Source organism: Anopheles arabiensis, chromosome 3, assembly GCF_016920715.1.
Source record: "Anopheles arabiensis isolate DONGOLA chromosome 3, AaraD3, whole genome shotgun sequence".
NCBI classification, from domain to species: domain Eukaryota; kingdom Metazoa; phylum Arthropoda; class Insecta; order Diptera; family Culicidae; genus Anopheles; species Anopheles arabiensis.
In genome coordinates this window covers 33,583,500-33,603,442 of record NC_053518.1, presented here as the reverse complement: position 1 = coordinate 33,603,442, position 19,943 = coordinate 33,583,500, and the positions used below count along the sequence as shown (strand labels likewise).

The following is a 19,943-nucleotide window of genomic DNA, read 5'->3' as shown; positions in this document are numbered from 1 at the left end:
GTCGCGATCAAGGCGATGGCAGCACAAAGACGGCTTTGATTAATTTCTGCTGGTTAACCACAACAAACGCGTGGCAAGGACCTGCTGCTTTCCATTTGCCATTTCCCAACCCCCTTTGCTCGAGCACGTCAAACTTCGTCGTCGCCTTGATGAGGTTTGAGCCCTCAGCGTGTTTTATTTTTCCCTTCTTTTGCCCCTTTAAGGCTAAGAATGGCGAGGCTTTAATTACACCGAGGTTTCGTGCCAAAAGCGAGCGAACTCCCGTGCGTTGCACCGTTAAATTGCAGAGTTTTTAAAATCGCACCTCACACGTGAACAGCTGAACATGACTCCCGCTCGCTAGGCTCGCTGGTGGCACAGTCTTTCGACCGGTTTTCACTTTAATGCACGCAATGCACACGTCATTTCCTTACCAAGTTGCGGGTTGCGTATGGAAAAACAACACTGGAAAGGCTGCGCTTGAACACAACCACTTCCCACACGAATGTGTGTTATTTTCCTTTCGGTTTTTTGTTGTTGTATTTTTTCCTTCTTTAATTTTCCTCACACACAAACGCGCGTATTTCTGTAAACCACCTTTTCGACGATGACGAAAGTGAGAGATTTCTACCCGTTACGCGACCGACACGACCGACCAAACGACACCAACAAGCGGTCTGGTAGCAAGCGACGCGCACGACCGGATACCCACTGCAAGACTGACTGCCAGAACGTGAGCGGTGGATTGATAATTTCGTCCGATTTTTCATCGGCCGCCTGCTGCTGCTGCTACTGCTCGGATCGGTTTTCGCCGCCGTATGCCCTCTCAGCTCGCACGAGTGAATTTTCCCCGCCATTCGAGAGGGGATTGCGGCAGGGATGCGAAAGAGGGTGATCGAAGGAAAACCGATGCACGTCCATCGGTCGTGAATAGAGCAGAAGGAGAGAGCGCAAGACGCGTGCGAGAGAGCGTTTGAACACTTTTCGGAAAATTGCATTCTCGCTCTCTCGCGCTGCTCGCTCTGGTTCCGGGGTTTCGTTCCGGAAAGAAAGGCGAGCGAACATGTAAACACCACTCAGCGCGCAGACCACTCACAAGGTGCACGATGCTTTGGGTTGAGCGAGAAGCGACACAACAACACACATAACAACAAAAATAACCTTAAAGGTAGGAAGCAGACCGAGGCTCACCTTTTCACTGGAAGGGGTTTTCCCAGCCCATCCAGACTCGTCATCACATTCGCTGCACGGCGCAAACCTTGCGTTTAACCTGTATGCGCCTAAATGCACGCACCCCCGCCTATCACCGATCGATTAATATGCTCGTGTTAGGTAGGTATTGAAACGAAAATCACTTCCTTAATATCACAAACGCGAAAAACGCGTACCGTTCCGGTTCCGAACCGGCGGCCGTCATCCGTACGGGTTAGAAATTTCGACTCGACTCGGGCAATCGAATCCCGAAAGGCTCGCTCCAAGCGGACCGCTAGGACGAGGCGATGTGTGTTTTCCACGATAAAAAGGGCACTCACTCTCATTAGTTAGTAGTTCTCTCTCTCTGTCTCTTTGTCCTGTCAAACTCCCTCGCTCTCTCTCTCTTTAGTGAGAGTTACGCTCTGTCTCACACACATACACCTACAGAGGTGTGTTTTGTTGATGTTCAGGATGCGATTTTTTTTTCTTTTAGCACAAACGCACCGTCGGGAAACGTCAAAACGGTCTAGCCAGCCGCTGGAGGAATTGTTTTCCCGCCGGTGCGCAAGCGCCCGGAAAACTCTGCTGCTGCTTTTGCTGTAAATGTCAGTTCCATTCGAGTTAGGGAAGTCGATACGGCGCGGGTTTTGCTTGCTTTTGCCGGGTTTTGTAAGGCTGCTCGACTGCTCGAATCAAGCATTTCCCAGGACGACTGCATTGAGGAAGATACCTTATATGCGATTTCTTTAACGGACCGTCAGCGCGTGTTCGTTGCCTTTTTAGTGTTTTTTTAACAATATTCTCCCACAAACACTTGCAATAACAAATGCAACCCTTTTTTTCTTCTTTTCGAGTACACAATCGGTCCAAAAGTAAATCGAACTTTTCCACATACAGAAAAATCTTACTTACAAAACTTCACACCACAAACTGCAGCAGCAAAGCTGGCAGCGTGGTAAAGTTTCACTCGACAAAAGTTACCCTTCCCCACACCAAACAACAACAAAAAAACTCCTTCTGGTGCGGGTTTTTCCCCCTTCCTCGCACTCTTTAGCTCAACCGATTGAAATGTCGACAAAGTAATCTCGCGTACAGCACGCATCATTAAAAAGTAATTCATCACCAAAAATACTTTCAACCTTCGGAGCCGAATGTTGCCCGCGTTACCCGGAAAAAATCACGGCAGGCAGGCAGGCAGGCGACCGACACGAGACACGAGAGAAAAATGACAAACTTTCCAACCTCGAAAGTCCTGGTTGGATTGTGGGTGTGTATGTGTGTGTGTGTGTGATACGCGGACAGCGACAAACGGTGAACAGTTTTCCTCCGATTTTTTATTCTCTCTTCTTATTTTCGTGTTGTCCTTTCACCAAAAAGCCACTGCGTGTGTGTGTGAGGTTTGGCTCGATTTTTGGTTCTCCATCCACTTTGCTTGTACCGTAACCTCAAATGTGGCCTTTTACAGTTTACTTCTCCGTCTGCCGTTTTCCCTTCCCGTTTGCCGCGTTACAACGGTTCTGTGACGAAATGTGTGTCCCGCTTATAACGGTTGCCTTCTTTCTTTCTTTTTCTTTCTCGTTGCACCACCGTCACTGGACAGGAAAAACTTTAAATAAGATAACATAACTTCCACCTTCATTTTCTGCATTTGGGACAGTAACAAGAGCTGGGGAGAGTGTGGTAGAGCAATCGCTTCAAATCAACTCCCAATCTTCAGCCCGAACGGCACAAGCTGGGTAGAAAATCATAACAGCCCAACACACAGTGAAAAACACACAAAAAAGAGAGCACACAGAAATCCCTCGTTTGCTGATGGGCAAAGTTTAGCCGGTTCAATCCCGCCGTCGGTAGAATCGGCATCATCAATAAGGTGGCAAAAAGGTGCCAACCTCTTTGCAGCGCACCGATGGCAAATCGATTGCCTTGTGCTGTGTGTTTCTGGTAAAAACCAATTCAAATCATTCCCTTGATACGTGTGCGAGGCTTTCCCTCGTTGTGTTTAGCCGACTGGCAGTATAATTTATTAATGTAAATGTCGAATGTGAGCTAATTCAAATCCAGCCCTGTTTCGTGCTGTTCGTCTCTCAAACGCTCAAACTGTTTAAATTTTGCAATTAAAAACAAACGGATCTGCTCTGCTCTGTGCCCCTTCGCGCTTTGTTTAAATACTTTTTACGTATTCATCGTACGCGTACGCTTCCTGCTAACCACATAAATCGAACAAAGAGACAAAGAGAGAGGTAGGGATCGAGAGCAGAGGAAAAAAGCAAACAAATCGGTTCGCTAATTTTTGGATCACTTCCGAATTTAATTGCTTGTCAATTGATGTTATTGCGAGTCCAACCTTTTCCCTGCCGATTTCGCATTTGATGCTTTTTACTATTTAATACGATTTCACCGTACCAGGACACACCATAACACACAGCCAACCAATAGAATGGGCATGCATTTGGAGGTTCGCCCTTAAAATTAGCCAAAAAACCCTATGTGCGTTTGACCAACGCGATGCTCTATTTAGCAACCGGAGGACTCAACCGAGCACCCGTCAAAACCCTTGCCCTTTCCTCGCTCATTGAGCTTCGAATCCCCTATTACCCCGGCAGCGGCCATTTCATCCTGTCGAACGATACATCCGCCCCGCTCGTTTTTTGCGCCCAATTTTCCTGACGCCATCAGGCGCCAACTGGACGCCAACCGTGCCAACCGTGAAACAATGGGCATGAAATTAAAATTCATTATAAATTAACACCACACAGCCCTGGGTACAGCGGGCACCGACCTTTCCAAACTGAGCCTGCAAACGTCTGACCTGTCGCAGGACTTATTGTACGCACGGTGGAAAATGGGATGGTGGGAAATCATCCCACCCCACTGATCACTACCGCCACGGTTCACGATTCGTCTGATGAAGCTCCGTCCACAGTTGACTGTTGTCCAGTGTTCGTTTTTTGCAAGCCCAATAAAGCCACTTAGCTGGTGGGCGTATTACGACCCCAACGATCGGCTGATGCACACGCACCGGCTGACGGGTGCTTTCTTAATGACAATTATTATTAATTTTATTTCGTACTACCGTGCGTAACGGCGAAGTAGAAAACAGGAACACTCGCATGCACTTGCCCGCGACGTCCGACTTTTGATTGAGTGGTGAATAATTTGTAGCCATTTTGTATATTGATAGGCAATTTTGTGTGGGTTATGAGATCGCATTTGTGCTGCTCTTCCGTTTGAGAGAATTATTAGATTGTGGATGAAATTCAATTAGGATACAGTTGAGATGGAAAATATGTTCTGCAATGTACGTCGAAAGGATATTGAGTAGTTGTTTATATTCGAATTTAATTCATATGATGGTTGAGTCCTGAATAGTTCAGTTGGTAAGTACAAAGTCTTGTAACTAACAGGTTGAGTATCAAAACCTCGTTCGAACCCGTTTCGTATATGACAATTTGATAAGCCTCAAGCTTTTTCTGTAATCCTTGTTCTTGAAGCGTGTGTTTGTGACACAACAATTGTGTTTCCTTTCCCTTTCGTTCTTTGAATTTATTTTCTGTGCCTCTTTTTCTTATTCATTTTTGTAACATTTAATGCAATTGTTACGTGTACCTTTACCCAAACCGTAGCTTACTGCTTTAATAAAATATTCTTGCGTGGACAGCACTTTCCACGAATACCCCTATTAAGATGATTTACTCGTCGAATCCCAACCCTAACCGTGCGTACAATCACACCCTTCGCACGCTTTTTCAACCCACAAGCCAATGTTCAATTATTTTTATTACACCGCCCAGACGCCCGTCGTCCCCTACGGCCATATAATGGTAATAGAATCAATTCTACACAACTGGCCGTCGACTTTCTTGCTTTCTCATAACGATGTTGGATTATTTATTTGCTATCACCTACTGCTTGCCGTTAATGTGCGGCACCGACCACCAAGTCACTGAGCTTGTTCCAAGGGCACACGGGAAGCGAGAGCGAAGAAATATAATTAATTTCAACGGAAGTTTCAATAACACACAGCCGCCGGACCGCGTACCAAGAAGGCCAAACACTACGAAGGTCTACCGGGAATTGGATGCCACAGTTTCTAATCAACCGCAGTGGAATTGCGGGTAACTGGGTATCAATACTTTTTTATCCTTTCTTGCTCCATTCGTTGCTTGAAAATTGTGACATTTCGGTACGATTAGATGCAGGTGAACGGTAGATAATAAGCACAGTGAACAGGAAAGTGCCTCAAGCCCTTACGGGTGATGAATTTTTAATTGCTATTGTTTCATACTCCCACCCGCTCATATACATTCTTGTGAGTTGTGATTTTTTCTTTTGCTTCCCAAACCCAAACATTATATCGCACGAGCGTGTATGATGTTGACGGGAAACACTCGATTTTTGGGTTGTTTTTTGCTTGCGCAAAGTTCGAGTTCAATCACAATGGCTACCGACGGTCGTGACTGTGTGTGAGCAACCTCCCAAAAAACAGGTCCATCACGAACAGACAAGCTGCACTCGTGCGTAGTACGCTACGCCATGTCGATGACGATGAAGCTTTATCCCGGTTGTTGCGTACATCCTTCTTCGGCAAAGCGTGTTCTCCCTTTCAGCGACCTTTTTTTTGGGCCTTGTTGCTAGAAGTTTGATGGTTTTGTGAATAATGCAGCATGTAGAGGTGAGCTAAAGGAGCACCAACATCAACCGAATACAAAAAAAATTGGCTGGATTTTGCTACACCAACGACCTAACCCGGGTGGAAAAGCAGAAACTCAAGTAGTCGTCCTCTATAGCCGTGGTGCGTTCGTTTTTTTTTTTTTTTTTTTTGTTCAACTGTTCAGTAGTGCAAAGCTTAGAACTATGAAACTTTTATCCCCCACACCCACACACACACACACGCACACACACATAGGTACAGTGTCGCGTCATTGTATCCCGTACGTCACGCAACAGTAGGACGCCGGTCTGTCATCGTTTTTTTGCTGCTGAGCACATTCCGTCCCGGTTCGCGTGTAGTGACTTTCCCTGCCGGTGTACACCTGACGTTGCTATGGTTTCCCCCGCCGCATGTGCTGCACGTCGAATGGGAAGCTTACATCGACACAACATAGCGGTGGAATGGGTGCAAAAATCACATCCCATCTCCCGGGGATGCAGGATGCAACTACAAAAGGATCCATCAACGTTTGCATCAGTTTGAAGGCAGACCGGTGCTGATGTATGACGCTTTTTAGTTGGATGGAAACAGGCCTTTCTTCCCTCCAACAAAAAAAAAACCCCGCCACACACAGTCAGTCAGTCAGTTCATAATCGGGATGAATACATGGACCTTCGTAGTGAACTCGTCGATGTAACAATATTGCTTCGAAACTTGCTCCTCCAGCTCCAGAGCATCAACCATTAGACCGGATGACTCCTGCATGCGTGTCTGGGAGTCCCTAACTAGCCGGAAAACTACCGTTAATAGTGCCATGTTCTACTCATGCTGAGCTGAAATGCAAAAAAGTAACATCGCCCCAACACACACACATGCAATTCCTCCGAAGAAGTCGATGATGCGCACGGTAGAGATCATTAACTCCCGGAAAAAAACATCCCTTCACCATCCACACGGAACAATAATCTACACATCCGACTGACACACGCACACACACTCGTTACCCGGAAGTGGCCACCTGCTGGTGGAATTGAATCAATAAAATTTTCGTTACTTGTCAAACACAGGACGAAAGTCCTACAGAATGGAGGAATTGGTGAGGTTGGCATAAGAAAAACGTAACAGGAAGAAGAGAAAAACACGAGACAGGAAGCTTGTAGTTGAAAGTTCCTTCACCATTGTTCGCTACATCCACGGAAGAACTAGCAGTTCCGTTTGTGCGGCATGTCCGTGAGTGACAAACCGCCAACCGTACCACGTCCGGAACAGTCTGAGAGTGGCTGACGTTTGTAAGTGTTTCGCTAGTTTGACATCAAAAGTGGTAAAATAACGAGCCACCAGCCAGCCGGGCACAGTTTCGTGGATGAAGAGGAGGAGACACCCTCAGTGGGGGCCTGGAATGATTTTCCATCTGTTGACACATGCACCCGGTGGAAGCGATCGAAGGTGGAGCGATCAAATCGGCGAAAGACGATACAGAACTAACAACGCTTGGAACCACCTGCAAATCGTGGTAGCGGTTCCCTTTATTCCACCACCGAACCGGATGTGTAATGCTGCGGAGACGGCAGTCACTGAGCGATTGTGATTCATAACGCAGGTGGGAAAACTGTTTCACCGTTTGGTTTGTCAATCGCTTCTGCGTGTTATTTTTTGCGTGTACTCTGGTGTGGTTCGTGTGGTACGGGCTTCTTCTACCGCAGGAAAGCTTCCCCGTGCAAAGAAATCTCACTCCACGATAGCACATGTATCCCAAGGAAATGTGTCATCTTTGTCGTCGTCGTCGCTCTCCGGTCGTCTGATAACAATAAATATTTGTGTGACAGTTCGAAGGATCGGAATCGAGACGCGCTACATTGGTTGTGGTGGGTTGATGGGAGAAGCTGATAGACGTTGCTGAGAGCGGCTGTGTGCAACGAGACCTCCTTGCTAGGAGCTAGATGCTAAACCATGGAAATGGTTTATAAAACACACCCTAGGTTACTTTATTTTTCGCCGGAAAGCATGTGCTGCGTGCAGCTTTCCTTTTGTATTCATCGATTGGATCTTTGACGTTCTTCGTCATTCGATTGATTTCAGGAATCAGTCCGTCTTCTGGTCTGTATTGTTAAAACCCTGAATTTAACCTTTATTCTTTCGATTGGTACAAAAATGCTCTTCAATTCATAAGATTTGAGCTACAAAGTTGAAATAATATAAAAAGACGCTTCAAAGTGAAACAAATGTGCATGATTTTTCAAAATTCGTTGCTGGAATTGAAAAAAAAACGCCTAAATGTATACAAACTGCACTACAAAATGATACTAAATAGGATAATTTACTGTATTTAACGAATTTCTTCGAAAATATTGTTCCATCTTCAGAAGTAAATGGATGTAACTCTGTTGTTTGCAGTACACAATCAGGAAAACACCCTCCAACGATTGTACGCACTGAATAAAGCCACCTCTATTTAAGCAGTAGCAACAGCAGCTAAAGCAGATTTGTTCAACATAAATAGCACTTCACTAGCAACAAACTCGTTGCCTTTTTATTTAGCCCTGCCCACGTCACCCCTTCCTCACGCGGCAAAGACACAAAAAAAGGGTAAACACAACAATGAAAGTGTTACAACAAAGTGGCGGCACTATTTTGCCGCCCTCGCTTTGCCGCCCCGGGGACCGAAAGTACTCATCCTTTACTGTTCTCATCTTGCGCCAGCTACGGTGTAGTCGCACGGCGTACGACGGCTATGACGACGGCCTCGCAGAAAGGAAATGAATTGCAACATCCTTCTGGCCAGCTGAGTATCGTGGCCAACCCCCACGCTCCATCAAAATAGCAAGCACCGAAAACAGACAAACGAAACGGAGCGAGCGAGCGAACTGCTGGCAGGGAACCGTACCGTAAGTACAATATTTCTCGAAATTAATCATAAACTAAGCTTCATTAATCCTGGCCGGAGCATTACGGTCGCCGCAGGCGGTAAAGTGCTTCCCACTTCTCTCCACCTCCCTCCTCCTCCTCCTCCCTTCTTGGCTCTCCACTCGGTTGGAAGGTAATTTTTAGCTTTCGGAAGAAAGCGTTCGACAAGACACGCGGACTAAAAGGCAAACCAGGGACGATGGGTAAGGGCTTAGGGCCGGTGGGTGCATTAAGCATTTGCCGGCTCGCCATTGATTCACTCATTCATTGGACGGTGGCTTTCGACGGTTATAAAAAGGTGTTCGGGATTGGGTTGGTTACCATGCGAAAACATGCTTGTACCAATGGGCCTGAGGCGTTGACGAGCTGCCTTTGAACGCTGGATTCGGGGCTTGGTTTGGATTTTTGGTCCAGACTGGAATAGTAGCAAATAGTGCCAGAAAGACCCAGATGACTGTTTTAGCAAGAAAAAATAAGCATCTTAGTATTACATTGATTTTGTTTGTAGGTTGCATATATTTAGGCGCTTAAAATAGCTTACATGATCAAATCAAAAGAATAGCGCCTAAAACTATGCAATTTTCAAAACAAAAGAAGCTCATCTTACTCTTAAAAACCTCTCGTTAAGCACTGTACATAAGCTTGTCCCTTGGGTATTCCCTTGCTGGAAAACTGTAGTGGAAAACTGATTGCTTGTCGGAACGTTCATCCCCTTTCCCATAACAAACGCCCTGGCCCGATGGTTGCTACCGAGTGTTAACGCCCGCGGGGCAGGACATTCCAAACTAGAGCGCGACCGAGCTGAAAGCGGAACCGGAGGTGCGGAAGACAAAGATGAAAGTGCGCTGGAAGACGCGACTTGCCGTTGGAAGTAAAATTGTAAACAATCAACCGTACACGCGTTCCCCTTCCCAACTAGCCTGGTTCAGGAGGGTTGCTTCTTTCACCGCTTTATTAGTGTGACCGTCCGTTTGGCTGGCTGCATTCTTTTCTTACCCGTCATTTTCTAGCCGGCCACTTGAAGAAAGCTATCCTCGCAGTAGAAAAGACATGGTACGCGTCTTTTATTACGCGAACGCTTTGCTCTCAACAGTACGGAGCGACCGGTACGCGAACCAAATCAATCCTACCGAGCAAACGGTCATGGAGGGAGAAAAATGTGAAAAATCATGCTAAACAATAGCGAGCGATTGTGGATCCTATTTCTCTCCTCTGCCCATGATACAGCGCCGCGATTCCGCGGAAACAAATGAACAAAATAGTGTACATTCTTCTCCAAGTGTCCGTTTTGGTGTTTGCAGCGTGCGCTTCCTTGTGTGCGCTTTCCCGTTGACAAATTGTCCACCAATTTGCGATGGTGAGCTACAAACTGTAGTGAGCGATTTTTTCAAATTAAACACCACATCACACAGCCACCGTTTAGGAGTTCGGCTAGTTCGCCTTGTGCTCGCAACGAATCGCATTAAAATATGCAATGAAATGAACGGTTCCTCGAAAGAACCTCATCAATTGGTTGAGCTCAGCTGTCCAGTTTTTTTTCATTATTTACTGGTGAAGCCTTATTTTTAACATTCCTTTTTCATCTCCAATGCCTTTTTAGTTGTGTTGACTTCTGTTATGCTTCTTTGCTTTCCATTTGCCAACTAAACGACATGTAATTTTAAGTTCGTCGGTATACGTTTTTCATTTTTCTTCCTAGAGGTTTTGTTTCTCTCTCTCTCTATCTCTCTTTGTCTGCAACTCTAACGCCGTTCGATAAGAACACGTTTTTGGCACGCCGCTTCTATTGCATCGTTTCTTCTTCTGCCCGTTCCTCTTGCCTTTCAAATAGTTTATTTCGTTTTTACTTTCCTTAACAAACCAAAGAAAACCACCTTCCCCTCTGCCCTCCCTTTTTCCATCGTGTCTCGATTGGCCAAGTTTATAATTAACTTTATCGGCGGCGACAGATCGTTCGCTAAACGTTTGTCAGCTCCCACCCCAGCTGCGGGTAGGGAGGCGGGAGCCCCGCGCGATGGTGTTCAATTTCGAAGCAAAAGGTTCGAATTCTCGCCCGCTTACGGATCGGATGCGTCGAATGGTTTCGGTGTGAACTTTCCCCGCATTCCCCTCCGAACATCCCACCAATACGAAACGTGTGCAGTGGTGTAGCGGAGGGATCGGTAGGTTTGCAACAATTTGACTAAATTGTCATCGATCGACGGACTGTGAGGTTTTTTTTTCTGCCTGGTGCCGTGACTAGGATACGAGCGCGCGCACTCGCATGCTCGTGTGTATGTACAATTTGTTGTACAAGCTTTTTTGTCGAACGAAAGTAGACAGCAGCGATGGGAGGACATTGCGCTTGAGAATCGAGACGAAGTCAGTGTCACAGACGGGATGCAAATATACTCAGAAGTGCCTTTCTTTTGGCACTATCAGGGGTAGTCAAGTAACTCGTATCGAACAGTGGAAATATAATATTTAGTTAGTTAAAAAAATAAAATAATTAGTCATTGGGACAAAGGCTTTAATGTATTTTTAGTACCTGAATTACATCCGTGTCCGTCATATTGAATGCCAAAAAAACGCATTTGTAATGTCAACTATTAATTAACATTTTAATTTATATTTTCTGTTCATTGTTATGAACAATCGTACCTTTGGAAGGTTGGATATCAACTATCTATACACTTGAATGCTCCTAAGGTATATAAGGTGTCAAACCCCTGCCCAAAAGCATTAGAATGTAGGTGGGGCACTTATCGGGATTTGTCGTTAAGTCTGTCACATTCGCTGACCAGAAATAGCCCAGTCAATGTCGATTTAAATTTACCATATTTAAATACAGTCGCACACCACAACAACAACGGCCAACAATACAATTGCAACGTGCAAACGCCCGAAAGCGGAGGTAAATAAAAGCAGCATATGATAGGGAAAGTGCATTAGAGCGACGATTTCGAATATTGTCACTGCTGCAAGGAGAAAACAAATTAAATTCAATCGACTTTGAATGCGACGGTCTCAGGGATGGATAAGAGAAGTGAACATCGTTGTATGGTAATGGGATGGTTCTATTTTTACACCATACAAATCAGACGATAGCGGTGGCATGACATGTTTTCGGCAGGCTACACGGCTTGCCGGGCACCGTAATTGGCTCTCTTTGCACGCGTTAATATAAAGCAGCTGGTAATGGGCATTTACAGCCCTGCCTCAGTGGAGTATGTCTTCGTCTATTTTTTGTCCGATTCTTAGAAAATTTGCTTCAACCAGCACGTTTCACGGTGTAAATCATCGTCTTACCCCGTCGCCAATCGATGGTACGGCTCTTACCAACGAACATTCCATAAACAAGCATTTCTAGTCGCATTCCTGCTCGGCCACCTGGAAAAACCGTGGCGCACCGTATTCGGCACCGAATCATAAAGCACTCACCACTGTAAGGGTTTTTTTTTGCTGTGTGCGTGCCATCGGTAAATCCTTAGCACCTTACGGTCACGCGAAACGATAATTCGTTCCGTCAGCCGCTTTCCCTCACCAACAGTGACACAGTTCCGCTTTGACCACCGTGTGCGGCGACTAGCAGGGCACCTGTTGCGATAAATTTTCATCGAGAGTTCTGCTCTCTCTCGTTCCGCAGCCAGGATTCGCATCCCAATTGCATCGATTTATAGCAAAATGGGACGATTGGACTGAACGAACGCAAACGGCAAATGGTCTGGCAATGTCTCAAAGCGCTTATTTATGAGCAATTCGCAGCTGTCACCCGCTAACCCGTTCCTCACACACACACACACATACGGCTCTCGTCGATCGTCAATCGAACCAATCACTCAGCGCGGTCGCCGTTGTTGCGCCCCATTTTGAGGTTAGTTAGTTAGCTAGAATTGAGCCCCAAAAGCAAGCCAAAGTCCCCTCGGATGCGGTGAGACGGAAAACCAACCCATTCCAACAAGTGATTGCTTCCGGGTGGAGATGGAACGATGGATGGACCTGGTCGACGGTAGCAGCCCACAAATTGAATTTACTAAATTGAATTCAAAACTCGATGCAGCAGATGCAACAAACGTGTGTAAGAACTCTAAACGCGTACTCTCACCAACCCACAACCACATAACAAGAGAGAGAGAGAGATAGAGTGAACGAGAGACAGTGAAGTGAGCAAACTGAAGGGAAATTCTATGTAAATTTAATTCCTCATCTCAGCGACTTCAACTGCAGCAGGCATGAAAACTCGAACGGGCTGCCATATTGCCTTCTGTTTACTCTCTCACACACACAAACGTACTCCAAGTAGTACCGACACACAATTGGGCACAAAATTACGAACAAAGCGGCTCGCCGTCTCCGGGGTGCCGGTCCGGGGTTTGTGTCTTCATTTTTCTTGTCCAACGAGCCGATAATTGAATTGCAGCAAAACAATTTGTCTCGGTGTCGTCTGGTTCGCTTCGGGCGCACGGGGATGCACTACCCCCACCCACCGGCAGGAGGTGGACTGGCAAGTGCCACTTCATCAACTGCAGATGCTTGGCGTCTTGGCTGGGGTGTTCCAACGGATGCAAACGACCCTAAAGATCAGCTGCAGTGCGAGCGCAGTGCACGCTTTTTTCGGAAAAGGAGTTCCGTGCTTTGTTGAGGATCGTCTTGAACAACGACTTCTCAGACTCGGAACGCATTGATTGTACTTAGGGTGAAATTTGCTTTGAAGAGCTTTTTGTTTTTTTAGTTCTTCAACAAGATGACTTTTTGATAAACATTGCAGTTGGTGCAATTTATATTAAATGTACTCGCAGTCGACATTTTACTGAAGAAAGTTACTCATTATGCCTGCCTTATAGATTAATGATCATGTTTTTTTGTGCCGATTGCATTCATTTAGGCGTTTTGAAAATTTTACTAATTTTTTTAACTTTTTCCATTCTTATCAAATGAAAATGTGGAAAAAAAATTAAAAAGAAAACTGTTAATTGCTTGCTTGTCCATTTTTTTATTATGTTCCGTCAACTCTGCCTGCAAGATACACTCTCTTACTTGTGCTCATATTATGTAAACAACCCCTGAAACCACTTACAACCAAGGCCAACACATACTCCCCCCGTCGACGCATTCCCAACTGCGGATCATTTCCAGCTGTTTTCGCAAACGCAAGTGCAGGCGTTCGTACGTGACACAGAGTGCGGTTGATCGTTCCTGGCAGGTGTTTTAATTAGCGCTACCCATTGCACGGCCCAGCAACACGCGCCATCGAAGGTCCGAAAAGGGAGTTTTTTGGTCGTTGCTTCCATTGCAAAAAAACAGACCCACTCACTCATCAAACTAACATACCGAAATGTGGTGATGTAATGTGTGGAAAGATGTTTTACGATCATTGAGCTGAAAAACACACACACACACTCAACCACCCATCGGCAGCACGCTAGACCGATAGGATTGAGAATAGGTTTATGGGTTTGTTCTTGATGACGATTTATGACGAATGGGAATACGTGGCACCACGGCCTAGAACGAACATTACGAAATGAACATTCCCGTCGCACGCGGGAACACTTCAACCGAGCGGCAAACGCGAACTGTGAAGGAGAAATGTGACGAATAGTGTTGGCCGACCACACATTAACAGTAAAACTCAAAAAAGGATTATGTTTCGGATTGGCATAAAACGTAGAATTGTCTAGTTATCACCGTGTTATACTGTTTATTATTTCATGCTCTGCCACAGTGAATGGATTTTTTTATAATATTTGATAGATTGTTAGACTTTTTCATTTATTTTGCCTTTGACTATATTTTGTTCTGACATTAAAATGTCTCTATAACTAAAAATGTCAATTCCATGAGATGGAGGTAAAACACTAAAATCACACTTTTATGGAATGATTTTGTTGTACAGAATAAAATATGTAGAAAATAATCTTGTGTCGTACAATACTGTACATAAAACATTTCTATGAGTAGTTTATTAGTATTTGCGCAATACGTCAAGGCCGTCTATCCAGAAAAAGTATGACATTGAGAAATATTGTTTTGCTTGGTTTTTTTTTATTTCAACTATAATAATCGCTTTTAGAGCTTGCGTGAACGTGAAATTTTTGTTTTTTTTTGCTTTTTTCATTGAATATTTACCAGATTATGGCTTATCGTACACCAAAAGAAAGGAAATTTAATTTCCCAACTATTTAGACATTAAAACATGCAGATATAATTAATTAAATACATTTTCTTATCTTTCCCCGATGACCATTATTTTTCCATCGTGAACAAAGCGGAGAAACACAAGGAAATGAATTTAATTTATTAAATCAATATTATTTATAGTCTAAATAGCTGGGAAGTTGAATATTCTTTCTTTTGGTGTACGATGAGCCATATTCTGATGTAAATTTATTGAAATAAAACAGAAAATCTTAAATTTCACGTTGAATTGCTAAAATTTTGCGGAATATTACAACTACAAAACAAAATAACATTACATTTGTATCGTAAAATTTATTGAAACTATCTAGTCTTGAAAATGTATCATGCAGTAATAAACTAATTTTGAATTAGAAGTATATTGCTCGAAAATAACCTTTTAATACTGTTTGTAAAGAGACAAGGGAACTTAAAATAAACTGCAAAATAATCAAACAAACTGTGTTACAGAGCTACTTATAGTTTTTTGGTTGTTTTCCAAAATGTCGTCTCCCGATTCATTGGTCGTATATTTTTGAAACACTCCGTCGATTTCATTACAGAGTTCTTTAAGTCACTTTCGAATGCAAATGTTGTTGTTCATCGCGTGCAAGAAGTTATTCCACATCATTCTGATGTTTCATTTTCATCATAATAACTTTAAATTTCTTCAGCATGATTTTCAACACTCAAACTGTCAACGGTCGATCCGACCCGGCTTCAAACCTTGGTGAAAAAACGAAGATAGCCCGTTGAAGCGTTGAAAATAAAATATTAAATAAATAAATAAAGATATTAAAAATTACAGGGTTTTCAAGCCACTTTCGATTGTTTCATCGCGTGCAGCATGTTTATCCACATCAATATTAAAGAATTTTCTAACTCACTTTCGAATGTAAACATTGTAACAGGGTTTTCCAAGTCAGTTTCGAATACAAAAATTGTTATTCACTGCATTCAAAATGTTTTTCAACAGCTGTCAAATGATTTATTTGTTTCAAAATGAAATTTCAGTATAAACACATGATTTACAACACATAAAAAAAGAGTTGCCAAACTCAATCCAGCTTGAGACGTGTTGAAAATCATGCTGTAGATTTTGAACATTTTTTTTATTCAGGAGTAACGGTCCAAATAGGCCGTATTGCTAGATTTTGGACATTATTATGATGGAAATGAAATATCAGATCGTTGTGGAACAACATTTTGGATTTTTACATTCGAAACTGACTTGGAAAACCCTGTATTCATCGCGTGCAAGATGTTAATTTGCATCAATCTGACAATTTATTTCTACAAAATAATTTTTAATTTCTTCAAAATGACTTTCAACACGACTCAAGCTGGATTGAGTTTGACAGTTCTTTGTTATGTGTTGAAAATCATGTGTTGAAACTGAAATTTGAAATTTTGAACCAAATAAACCATTTGACAGCTGTTGAAAAACATAATGGCTGCGGGGAATAATTATGTGCACATTAGAAAGTGACTTTGAAGACCTTATTTTTTTTATTCAGGAGGAAAAAACCTCGTGTAATTCAATTCAATTCAAATTTATTCAAATTTAAATTGTTTTTATAATTTATAATTTATAATAATTGGTTGATTGAAGATTGATTGAGAATAATTATTGAATTGAAATGTCAGATCGATGTGGAATAAAATTTTGAACGCGGTGAATAACAATGTTTAAATTCGAAACTGTCTTGTAAATTGCGAAAATTGCCCTGTAAATTGCAAATCAAAATCATGCAATTGCTGGAAGTAACAAAAAAAACTTCAAGACACCCTGTAAAAGTTCAACAATGAACTGGATTCATAAATGGTTATACGATTAGGAAAGTATCAATTTGATTGTGGAAATTTATGAATATTTTGGTTGTCCTTTTGAGAACTTCTTCCTTATTTGTGTCGATGTTTTGGATGTACTAACATAATTTGTACCTAGCAACTGCCATTTGCTTCCTCAATTTCAACACTGATCTTAATCTACACTTTTGAACGTATCTTCAACCACACAAACCCAATCGAACATCTACTTCGCTTAGTGCAAATTTTGTGCCAACGGTGCACAACCCTCATCAACCCCACAAAACTGCAACTATCATCGATTCCACGCCGAAATACATTATGCTGGCCGATTTTTAGGCTGTTTGTTGTCCGGGAACACCAGCACCACGACCGCTACCACCATCGCCATCTAGCCTCACTGCTGCACCACATTCGGCCCGGTTTGGTTTGGTGCCACATTTCGTTTCGTCAGCGGTTCGGTGCGTCGGTGTCGGCACTGCTCAAATACCGGCTGTGTCAATAGGAGGCTATGTCGTCCACCCCGATGCGGACGCGAGCTCTCGCGGCCCGGGGTTTGAAAACCGTTGCTGTTTTGAAATGCGCTGCCCCGTGCACACGATTCCGCCCCAGAGCCGAGCCGGCCGACGTCGCCGGCCTGATAATGCTGATAATTGTACCTTTTGCGCGGGCTCTCAAGCAGCGCGCTACAAAACAGCACACCCTAGCACCGTGGTGTACGTGTGGTGTGTGTTTGTGTTTACTCATCGGCTTTACTGCGGCCTCGCGAGCACCAGATAAGATAAGACACTCTTGGTGCAGGGTTCGTCGGGGTTGGAACGTGTTTGTATGTGTGTGGGGTTTTGTTGAAAAGAAGCGATGAGTTTTTACGAGAAAAAAAAGAAAAAAAAAGACTGTTCGAGAAGAGCAGCATCTAGTTGGAAGGCATAATGGGGCGCCGCGTGCATGATGAACGCATGGCACGTGTTTGTGCCTGTTCGTCGGTTCCGTAGGGTTCGTTTCGTCGCATCATAAAATCTAGAAAATGCACGAAAATTAAATGCACCATTTTAGGGGGGGTGAGAGCCCGGAGGGACGAATAGGAATTCTATGTTTGGACGTTTGGTCGGCGCGTATGCGCTTCCTAGATTCTGTACCATCAGCAAAACAGTGCGACAAATAGAGCAAACGTACACGTACATACATACAGGAATACATACAAGAGAGCAAACACACACAACACACAGCGGGCAAGCGCTAGACAGCAGGCAGACCACAACAATCAGCGGTGTATATATGAGTTGCGAGATGATGGCAGGACGGGCAGGCAGGCAGCAGGTCCGCATGATTTAAAAATAATTGCAAATTGAGCTGAAATTCTAAGGAAACAAGACGAAACAACGCGCACGGCGAGTGTCACGCACGAACGCACGGATAAATCGAGAGCAGCGCGAACGCGATAGAACCATCCGTGTGCAAGCAAATGGGAAGAACGGATAGAACACACCAAGTATTTAGGTACACCACCAGGAATGCACCTTCCTAATGATCATAATACGGATGCTACAGACACACCAGGCGCACACACAAAAAGAAAACGTCACAGACAACAGAGATCGTAACAGACGACAATGACAAATACAGCATAGAGAGAAAAATAGGTAGAGTTCCGTGAAAATCAATGAAACGTAACAAAGGTATGTTAAAATTAGGCAGGAAAATTCCTTCACTTACCACTTTCAGATAAATGTTAATGTCCGAATGATGTCCAAGCAGTGTGGGTTTATGGGCGGGACTGGACGCAACTACTGACAGGGACAGGACAGTAGGGTTTGTTTTTTACAACATAAATCGATTCAAAACTACAGAGCAACACATAAGCCACATATGTAGTTTGCTTGGTACAGGAAAAGTGGTGAAAGCATAGCTACATTTATACCGCAATTTACACACACACACACACACACACACACACTATCGTGACATTGATCGAGAGCTGTTTCGATGAAACAATCGCACGATCGTTATTTTTTAAACGATCTTCTATTATCAAGGTTAACGAACGTTACGAAGGGAACAGGGCTACTTGGACTACAACACATTGCGAGCGAGCATAAACATTGAGCACACATACAGTTAAACACACATACATACAAACAAACACAAACACACACACACATATACATAGACACATTAACAACAAGATCAATGCCAATGCGGGGGTAGCGCAATGAAACATTTAGTGTAGCAAACACAACATTTTTCTTTACTACACCAGCGGGTGCACAGTGAGTGAGACGTTTTTAATTTGCTCTAAACGCGACAGCATTTAGTAAACACACGTACGCACACAAGCACAGATACACAAACATACACGCACGGGTAGTAGGGTTTTTTCTTGCTGGTGTTAAAGTAATGATATTGCAGGGTTTTCCCCCTACTAATGCACGACAGTAAAGAAGCCGGTTGATATGCGCTTTATGGCAGGTTGCAGGTGTGAATTACAATAATCTGGTTTCTGTTCACACTTCCCAACCGCACCGTGTGGACCACCACGTTGCCGTAGAAATCCCAACCGGGTGCATCGCCCAGCCTTGCTCACCAGAAACTCTTCTTAATCGTTTGCAAACTAGCTCGATGAAAGTGAAAGATCTCTTCGCTACTCGAACAAACACTCAGCCTACGCCTACGATGGGAACAATCGATCTTACGTTGGCGTGAAGCGTGATCGGCGAAAGAATGTACGGAAGTATTCGCGACCCTTTGAACACACAGAACGCAGGAACAGCAAGCGAGAGTATATGTGCGCGCGCGCACACCCTGAGTGGAAAGCGCCAACGTGAGAACTGATGAGACGATCGTCTCCGTCGCTGTTCGGGTTCGTCGTTCACAGCCGGCGCGAAGACCGTCGCGGCTGTTGGTGGTGGTGGTGGTGTGATAATCGTTGCTGTACGAAGAAGATGACACCCCAAGGGGCCAGGAGGGTTTGGTCGCCGATCTTGCCCGTAGGACCGAGGGGTGAGAGTGCGAAAACACAAATTTCCGCGCTGTGACAGACATCCTGTTTCCGCTTAAAGATGCCTCACCCACGCTCAGAAAAAAAAATGTGAAAGCAAGGGTTTGTGGTCGTTTTGTGGTGTGTTTTCTTTGCATTCTTTCCCGCGTGACACGTGGTTGAGAAAAAAAAATCGTTCGCGCGTTCCACCGGATGATTGTTTTGAATTCATTTCCGATGCATTCGGGATTTTCCTTATCGCGGCAGCACAATGTT

General features: G+C 44.1%; 1 protein-coding gene across 8 annotated transcripts in view; it reads right to left on the bottom strand.

Annotated features, from left to right (window-relative positions):
- Positions 1 to 19,521, bottom strand: part of LOC120901592 (CUGBP Elav-like family member 2) — a 293,066-nt gene extending 273,545 nt beyond the window's left edge. The window contains exon 1 of one of the 8 annotated variants that reach the window (XM_040309653.1): positions 18,407 to 19,521. The gene's annotated coding sequence lies outside the window, so the exon portion shown is untranslated. Of the gene's footprint in view, positions 1 to 304; positions 323 to 413; positions 728 to 1,170; positions 1,190 to 18,406 lie in introns of those variants that run through there. The other 7 variants (XM_040309654.1, XM_040309655.1, XM_040309650.1 and 4 more) reach the window with 7 other exon arrangements.
- Between the last annotated feature and the right edge of the window lie 422 nt (positions 19,522 to 19,943).